This window comes from Phodopus roborovskii, unplaced genomic scaffold, assembly GCF_943737965.1.
Source record: "Phodopus roborovskii unplaced genomic scaffold, PHOROB, whole genome shotgun sequence".
In the NCBI taxonomy this organism is placed as follows: domain Eukaryota; kingdom Metazoa; phylum Chordata; class Mammalia; order Rodentia; family Cricetidae; genus Phodopus; species Phodopus roborovskii.
Window position 1 is genome coordinate 2950369 of NW_026126469.1, and position 9340 is coordinate 2959708.

Consider the following 9340-nt stretch of genomic DNA (forward strand, 5'->3'; position numbering starts at 1 on the left):
GACCTGGCCCCATGCAGCACTCATGTAGTCATTGTCAGCAGGAATTTCTGACAGGGCCCCAAACCCTCCTTTAGCTTCCATGGCCTCCAGATCATTTATTTCCAGCTGCAGGGAAAACTTGCTAACCAGGCCTGTGCTCAGCCATGGTCAGTGAGGTTGAGGGTGAGGCATGCTCTCCTCATACACAACGTCTTTCACCTGCTCTTTGGAGTCTCCAGAGTGGCTAGACAGGTCAGGATAAACCATCTCTGGACATAAGGTGTCACCATGCCACCAGACCTTGAATCCTGCCCACAATGTGGCAACAAATTCCTCCCAGGCTGGCCACTTCACCCCAAGAAGTGGGAAGGCAGCCCCTGTGGGAATGGCCAGGGGTCCTCCAGGGTTGAATAAGGGTACGTTCAGTCCTCAGAAGGCCCTCTTGAGTCCAGCCTGCCCAGGTCACAGAGGGTAGCTGGGCCAGCCTTTGTCAGGAAGAGGGACAGTTGGGTGGTCGGAAGGCCCCAGGACCATGGTGGGGGTAAAGACAGGCCCATGGGAGCACTAGGGCACCAGTGGGTTGTCTCAACTGCTCCTGCTCTGGCTGGGGACAGCTGGAGGGAAAAGGAGGGAGAGGCAGTGTCCTGTCGAGACCCCCGTCCCCCTCAGCAGGTTGATACCACTGCTTTTGTGTCACATTGTTGAGAATTAACTTTGTTGAAATAAAAATTGGTCTTGGTATTAACTGGGCCTCCAGGATTTTCTCCGGGATCCAGGAGGCTGCACAGAGTCAGACACCCATTCCCAGAACCATCAGCAGCTCAGGTTGCAGGGGTGCCAACAGCCTCCTAATCCTCTGCAAGGCTCTGACCCTCTTCTCACCCACCCCAAGACACTGATCCTGGTTCCTTGGGACTGAGAAAGTTGCTTCAGTCTCTGCTTCTCCAGGCCCTAGCCTGGAAGGCCCAGTGTGGCTATACTATAGTACAGGTCTTGGGGGCCATTTCTGGCCCCTCCCTATGCTCACCCCTTCCACATGTCTTGAGTCATGAGGTAGCCATGGTTGACAAGCACAGGATACCTCACCCCTCTGTCTCTTCAGATTTGGCCACAGCTTCATTTTTATAACTTCTCTGGGCCTCAGTTTCCCTGCTTATGAAACAGGAGGCTTGTCCCAGCTGGGGAAATGGTGAGAAACAGAGTAGACCCTAGACAGCCATTAGACATGTCCAGTCAATGTTGGAGAGCTGTCAGCTGTGAGAGAACCTGTGGGCCCGAGAGAGGCAGGCAGCCCAGCATGCCTCTGTAGCTGAAGTCTTCTGAGGGATGGGGCAGCAGGAGCGTGCAGGCCCTTGGTGTCTCGGCACAGTCTTCTGGCTAGCTAGAAGTTAAGATCCCCGGTTGCCAGACAGTGAGGCTAGGACAGGATCAAGATACCTAAAGCTCCTGGGGAAACTTGTCAGTGCTACTGAGGGGACAGCAGCTATCAAAGTCAGGTCAGCTGTCCTTCAGAAGCCAGCGTCCACACCATCCTTGGGTCCTGACTACTGGAGGATGCAGAGTCCATTTTCACACCTTAAACTGGTGTTTATATATCACTAACTCTGATATACATACTCTACAGATAGTTGTAGTTGTTTGTGGAATAATGAAAACAAACAAAACCTTGTGTTTAGCTAGGTTTTTTTTTTTTCCCCTAGCTCCTTTGTGAGGGCTGGGGCTCAAACCTGGGGTCTTTGTTTGTTCTCTAGCACTAAATATACCTTCAGCATTAGTTTTGTTTTGTTTCTCTATGCAGGGTCTTAGTACATGTCCAGGCTGGCCTGGAATGTGTGATCATACTGCCTCAGCCTCCGGCATGCTGGGATTATAAGTGTGTAACATCATACCTTACGTTTCCCACCCCCCAGGGGAGAGCGTGAACGCAGTCCCCCACTACCACAAATTATGCAGTTGAGTTTCCCACATTTGGGGAAATCGCAGGGGTCAGCACATCTGGAGTGCAATGGAGAAGCCTCATCCTGGGAAAACCCCCTTTGTGATCATAGTAAGTTCCTTGCCAGGTAAGTATCATACCTTACTTTTGAGATATCTTCATTTCGTAGTTGGTGAGACACACCAGTTGGAACTAGGACTGATGCTTTTAATGCACAAATCTATAGGCAGCTGCTTCCAGAATGAGCTGCTGACAGTCCTGTACACCTTGACTGATATATTCTCTCTCCCTCTCATTCTCTCCCCCACAACCCCCCCCCGGGAAGTTGCTGAGTCCCCTAGGGGATTTCTACTCTTTAGAGCCTCCACCCACCATTGAACACAAGCCTGAGAACCTAGGGGTAAAGCTCTGCCAGCCTAAGGACAGCTGGCCCTGCATCCTGGTAGCCAAGGGCAGGCAACACCTCCAACTGGTGGTCCTCTAGAAGCCTTGTGGGACCACATCTCAAGCAGTGTACTTGGGGGTGGGCACAGCCTGGGAATGGGCTGGGTTGGGGGCCTGGGAATGAAAGTGGTGGTGGTGGGGGGACACAGGAGTGGACCCAGCTGTTGCTGCCTGGCTCCAATTGCCGCTCTGCATCGACATTAAGTCCCTAGGGCCAAGGCTGGTGGTCTGTCTGAGAGGGAGTGGGGATGTGTGGGGGCTGTGCCTTCCTTCTGGCAATGGTCCCTGGGGCATCAGGGCAGGAGGAAGCTACTTTCATACTGAGAGGCAGAACCAGATATTGGGGGGGGACTCTCCTGCCTTCAGACCATACAGCAGAGCTCCTTGCTCTTAGCACCTGAGTTGCAAGAGCTCCTACTCACATTCTCAACTTGCACCTGTGCCGAATTCCTACATGGACTTGTATTTCAGGAGGGTTATAACCCGCTCTCTGTACATCATCTGTTCCCAGAGCCTCCCTTCTATACTAGGAGCCAGGTACCAAGTAGTACCCTCCAGAGCCATCTGAAAACTCCTACACAACCTTTGAGACCCTGTGTAATTGTTTCTGTTGTTTGAAAGTCACTCAGAATACTGAGCCCTATGTTAATCTGTTGTCACCTCTTCATCAGGCCTCTTGTCTGAGAGAAGGCTGCACATAGTCTTAGGGTACACAGTGCTCATCTAAATCAGCTTTTGCTGAAGATATTCTTGGGTCCTATAGAGAATCAGGTTTGAATTATGAAGGATATTGAGGCTGCCAGGGCCAGACCTCCACCAGGCCAAACATCATGGAGAGGATGCAGGGACATCAAGGAAGCTAGGATGAACTGGCAAACACCGGCTCTCAGAATGGCTTACCCACATTTGCCTGGCTTCAGTGGAGGGCAATGGGGCGGGGCCAGAAGGGGAATCTTACTCCCAAATCCCTCCTGCCTGCTGCCAGCCCCCAGGGAAGCCCTGCCATGCCGGAACCTGATATTTTAAGACTTAAAGCAAATGTTTCTGGGGCCCTGAGCTGCTCCAAGGCATCCATTCAGCCTCATGGGGGCAGGGCCAGCACAGAAAAGCAGACCCCTGTGGCCCCTCTGTTCCCTGGGTGGCAGGCAGTCTGTGACTGCAGGGGACATGGAGTGCAGGAATTCCCTGAACACAGAAGAGGAGGACCCTATGTCCCTCTCCCAGGTCTCCAAGCCTAGGTAACACCATCAGAAGTTTTGAACTCACACTGGAGCTGGCCCAGAACCAGGTGTACATACAATTGGCCCGCCTAGCCACCATCAGTGGGAACTTCCATGTCCAGGGTCTTGTTTAAAGTTGCTGACAAAAGCTATCTGAAGCTCAGAACTGAAGAAATGTGAAGCCTCCCATCCAGTAAGGACAGAGTTCTGAGATCCACTGATGATGTCTATCTGGGTTACAGGCATAAAAGCAGTGATCCTGCATAGTAACAGGAAAAACAAAGTGGAGAGAGTTCCCCGTGGCCCGGGAGAGAGGGGCATGAAGCTTTGCTGTGGCTCCAGGCCTCAGTCCTGGGGCTCCCTGGGTCCACCTTCCTTCCAGGCAGCCTTGAAGGGCAGAGAGCCAAATACGGTGGGAGGCCAATGCACGGTGAGGCGGTGCAGTCAAAGATGAGGGTCTAATCTTTTGTTTGTAGGCTAGGCTGGCCTGGAACTCAGAGCTTTGCCCGCCTCTGCCTCTGAAACACTGGCATCAAAGGCATGCACCACCAAGCCCAGAGAGGGTCTACTCTTGAAGTACATTTCAGGACTGGACCAGCACAAGGCCATCTGGGAATGTGGGGACATGCCAAGAGAGGTTGGCTACTCAAGGGGTTCTTTTAGGGCAAACTATACTAGCAGACTCAGCTATCCTAGACCTTGGCCCTTGGGGTGTATGGGCCTGAGTTTCTCACAGGTACTTGATTGGCACAGCTGACTCACACTCTTACTCCTAAGTCACAAGCCTGTCACAACCCTTCTTGGGCTGTTTTCACCATTTTACAGATGGGAAAACTGAGGCCCAGAAAAAGAGGACAGCTTTTCCAGAGCCCTAAGCCAACCTAGCTGTGTGCTGCCCCATGGCCTACAGACAGGACAGCTCTGGATGCCTGGGGTAGAGTAGATAGACCCCAGGGAGTCCTGTCTTCACACCTGCCTGTTGGGTGCCTGGCCAGTCTGAACTCAGCTTCCACACAAGACCCTCCTGAGGATCATACTAGCCCAGGCCTATCACTTGCTGGCTCTGCTGCTTTCTTACAATTTGCAGGTCATACCTGCCAGGCCTGACCATCGCTACACAGTCCTGTGCCAAGGAGACCCCTCATCTCTGTGCCCCCAAGGCAGCTCTCTACCTTGGGCAGGACATGTCTGCCACCATTGCCAGACCCCAGCTCCTGCTGTGAGGTATGTGGTGCTCCTGGGCCTCAGTTCCCCCAGTTCTGAAGTTGATGTTTAAACACTGGGTAGATATTGAGGTCTGGCTGTTCTGAGTTGTCTAAAGGAAGGTCCCTGGCAAGAAGATGGTATACATTGGCCTATGCTGCCCTGTCCTCTATCCTGGGGACACATGCTATTCACAGACCTTGGTCCAGCCAATTGCACAAGCTCTTGAATTCTTCACAGGCCAGAGTTTCATGGTGTCTTTGGGCATACCCTGATATCTGGAGCCAGGAATGTGCCCTCTGGGGATTATGCCTACAGAGCCCCCAGACTGGAAGCCAGGTGTCCCACAGCCAGAGTGCCTCTAGTGGCCATAGCTGTCCCTTGCCACCTCCTTCCCCCACATTTTCCCTCTGCTAGAACTTAGCAAAGGGCAGGACATCACTGAAGGGAGAGAGGGTGCTTAGAAAGATATAGCTGGGGTGGGAAGGGGACGCAGAAAGTAGGACTTGGGAGGCCAGGAAGAAGAAGTGGGCAGGCCCCTCTTGGTCCTCCTCAGAGGAACACAAGGGTCAAGAGTTGGACAAGGACAAAGCAAAGGAACCTGAATTAAACTCCTAAGACCAGTGGGTCAGATGGGTCACAGACCTGAGGCCCTCACAAGGACTTTACTTTCAGGGCATCACATGGTAGATGGCTCAGAGGGTAGGTGAGGGTGGCAGGCAGTGGTGGCACCCAACCCCACCACCTCCCTCATCCACACCCTGTTAGAGCCCCTTCCCTTGTGTCTAGGCCCCTGGTCTCACTTGCACACCCAGACTCCAAACTGGAAAGACAGGCCGAAAAATAAACAAGCTCATACCACAGCCCCTACCTAGGCCTGTATGGGCAGGGCCAGGAGCTGGGGATCCCCCCCCTCCCCGCTTAGGGTCCCAATAGCCTAGCAGAAGGGAGAGCCTCAACACAGTGAGCCCCACCTCTCGGCCCTTCTCCAGCCATGCCAAGCCTCTGCTCAGTGTTCTTCAGGATAGCAAACTTACCTAGAACCCAGGAAAACAAGGACAGCTAGGCTAGTGTCCCAGCTATTCATCTCTTTGGAGGAAGCTGCCTATCACATTCTGTCCAAGATATGTCAGAAGGTCACTGCAGCTGGACAAATAGGACCGACTCCTCAAGATTGTTTTCAGACCACAGTCTCTGGACACAAGGCTCAATTCTGGCATTATAGAGACTGGAGGAACACTCCCTTCCTTATTCAATCAACAAACCCCTCAGAGCAGCCTGCTCTTTACCATCCCCATTTGCTCCCTAAGAGTCACCTGAGAACTCTAGATCCTGGCTATGCCTCAGGCTGCCTGTCATTCCTGCTCCAGGGTCTTTGCATACAGAAATCAAGAAGACTCTGTTTCTTCCAGATCTGGACAGTGATTTTCAGTGTGTTTGAAAATCCCAGATACAGGAAAGAGGAGAAAAGGCATGTGCTGAGGAAACTTAGAGCTGGAGAGAGCCATGGATGGATGGTGCTGGGCTTGGAGACAGGCCCTGACAGGACCAGGAGTCCAGGATGTTGTCTAAGAGTGGACAGGGACAGGCCAAACTGCACCTCCTTAGAGCTCTAATCCTAGGAACAGTGACACAGGACTCAGAGGACATTCGTTACCTGTCACGTTGTGAACCGGAGGCTGTAGCTCCAGTCCAGTGACATTAGCCAAGCAGTGGAGGGGACCAAGGGGTTCAGGGTGGCCAGGAGAAGTAGAGTCCGTGGGTGGGGTCCTGTCATGGAAGAGGGCTAAGAAAGAACACAGGTCAAGATGAGGCTTGAGGATAGAGGGGCCAGAGGAAAGCTCTGGGGTAAAGGACAGAGGAACACTGGTTAGGATCAGAGACAAGACTTCAGATCTGCTCAGTGTCAGCACTTGATTGGTTCGCCAGGCCTGTCCCCCATGAGACCAGAATGTGGCCAGCCACAGTGCCATGCCACACTGCTGTGCTTGGTGTCCATCCTTCCTGGGAGCCTGTCAGCAACCTAGGCATGGGCATGGGTAAGCAGGCAAGTCGGGCACCCAGCTGCCCTGTGAGGACACAAAGCTCCACCCTCAGTCTGTGCCACTGGACACTCACATGACCTGTGCCTGGCTGCCTGCCTGCCCACCCATCCTGCTGCCAATCACCAGTAACTACCCTCCTACTACAGCTGCTCATGACTGACAGAGGTCTCTATTCCCAGCCAGCCGCCTGCTCGGGTTATATTTAGGCCACAGGGGTGGTGCTGAGCTGCTGACCCCCTCCTGGGGCCCAGAGCAGGGGCAGCTGGGCTAGGCTGGCTACCCAAGCTTGGCCTGGTGGCTCAGGCCAAATGCTGAGGCCTGGTTACTGTCTACAAGGCTGGTCCCTCAGTGCCTCACACGCTGCTCCTGAGCTATTGGATGAAGAGAAACCTGGGCTCTGGCTATAATAAAGGCAGGAAAATGAGGCTGGAGCCGGGACTGGGCTCTTACTCACTTGTAGAGGTTGGACATGATGGCTGAGGAAGATTCAGGGACCCAGCAGAGGTCCAGGCCAGGGTTCAGTAGAACAGGTAGACAGTATAACTGTACACTCCTGGAGCTCCCTACACATTGTCAGGGGTACCCTGAACCCCAGGCCCAGCCCCAGGCTGTCTCAGAGGATGTTGCTAGGCAGGAAGTGGCCCCTCACAAGCCACATTACCTCTGTTGGAACACAGGGACACTTCTTGCCTGCTTGGGCCTTAGTTCTGACCCATTCTGCCAACCCAAGCCAGACCCCAGGTGTCCTACCCCCATGCCAACATTGAGGGGCAGGATGTCCTATCACCCCACAGAATGGTGGATCTGATTCCCCAGACTCCAGACTGGAGGACTTGTGTGAGACCTCTTCATCTTGCTACACAGCCGAGGCAGAAGGATAGACCTGGGTTCTTGTGCCAGGCTCCTAGCCATCTGCCATGCTCCTGTACACATGCCCTGCTCTGGAATCATCTGTCACTGTCAGGGTTCTTGTAGAAGAACAGAACTGATAGAATGAGTATGTATTTGTGTGTATACTAGTTTAATAAATATAATATTCATTCAATCATCTTACTTCAAAAAAGTAAGAACTGCTGTCCCATACCTGAGAGGCCAGATGCCCCAGCATGGGGCACAGTGGCTGCTGTCACACTGGAGAGGATGACAACCCAGTAGTTGCTCGGTCTGTGAGGTCAGGTTCCTCAATCTGGGGTTGGTGACCTAGAAATTCCCTGAGGAGTCGCTGTGCATGGTGGGAGCCTGTTAACGCTGGTTCTGCCAACAGTGAAGGAGTCAGCATAGCAACAGAGCCAACAACTCTGGGGAAGATTGAGACCTGTGATCACCATCTTGTCAGGAAGCTGACAGAAGGTGCTGCCCACGCTTGGGAACTGGGTCTCCCACATCAACAGAAGCCATCATGAGACTTCCTACTCAAATGATTTTTTTTTTTTTTTTTTTTGAGAAATAGCCTTGGCTGGCCTATAACTCATGGAGACCCACTTGTCTGTGCCTCTAAAGTTTTTGGATTAAAGGTGTGTGCCACCACACTCAGCTCAAATCATTCTAACTTGTGGCAAATTGACATTAAAGCAACCATCACAGGCTCCCTGTCTGTCCAGGCTGCTCTCCTGACCCTGGCCACCTATGAAAGCAACAGCTGCACAGCCTCTGCTAGAGCTCTGCCTTGTGCACACTGGTCTGGCTAGGGACCACCATCCTGCCCAACCATCAGTTCTAGATCCAGGGGAGGCTGCTTAATGCTCACTCCCCCCCCCTCCAGCTTCCTGCCCTGTTGACCCCGGATCTGAATGAATGTCTGGGTCCCAGCCTTAACTCCTTGCTTGTCACAGGAAACACATCACTGGGAACATGGGACCACAGACCGTGTAGAAAGGCATTGAGGATAGGGCCAAGGCTCTTGCCGGAAGTGGCCGCCCTGCTCACTGAGGCTCAGGAAGTAGGGGGTCTCAGAAGCTTCCTCTGGGCCAGACTTGCCACGGTGGAGCCTGGCAGTAGAGGGTCAGAGGCCTGGCTGCAGCTGCCCCTTCCTCCCCAGCCAGTCACCAGCTGGGTGGCCTGTATATATGGCCTGGGAAGTGGGGGTTGGGGGGTCTCTTGGGTTCCCACAGGTGACCAGAACCGGAAGACTCTGAGCCCAGCATCATCAGAAGATGGGGGAAGGGTTGCCTGAGACAAGGGCTCTGGAGTGCATGTGCCCATCTCAGATTGGCCTCAGCCTCAGTTTACCCCTCTGTCCATCACTGTGCTCAGGGCCAGAGGGGCTGATATGGAACTAGAAACTTTGTAGGTGGCTAGGTCTGGCCCATGTAAGACATGTCAGCCCAAGCCCTATCTGCTCACACCAACACACACACACACACACACACACACACACACACACACACACACCGGGGCTGAATTCTTTTTTCTCTTCCTGGTGCCAAGTCTACCCCACAGTCACAACACTAAAGAGATTGCTTGGGCTCTTCTGGAGCCTGTGAGTGCAGGCAAAGGCTTGTGGGGGACCTCAG

At 53.2% G+C, this 9340-nt stretch overlaps 1 non-coding gene across 1 annotated transcript; it reads right to left on the minus strand.

The window, feature by feature from the left end:
- Positions 1-1886: 1886 nt before the first annotated feature.
- On the minus strand, positions 1887-2050 carry LOC127227273 (U1 spliceosomal RNA). Its single transcript, XR_007834960.1, has one exon. It is a non-coding gene; the product is annotated as a U1 spliceosomal RNA (small nuclear RNA).
- Between the last annotated feature and the right edge of the window lie 7290 nt (positions 2051-9340).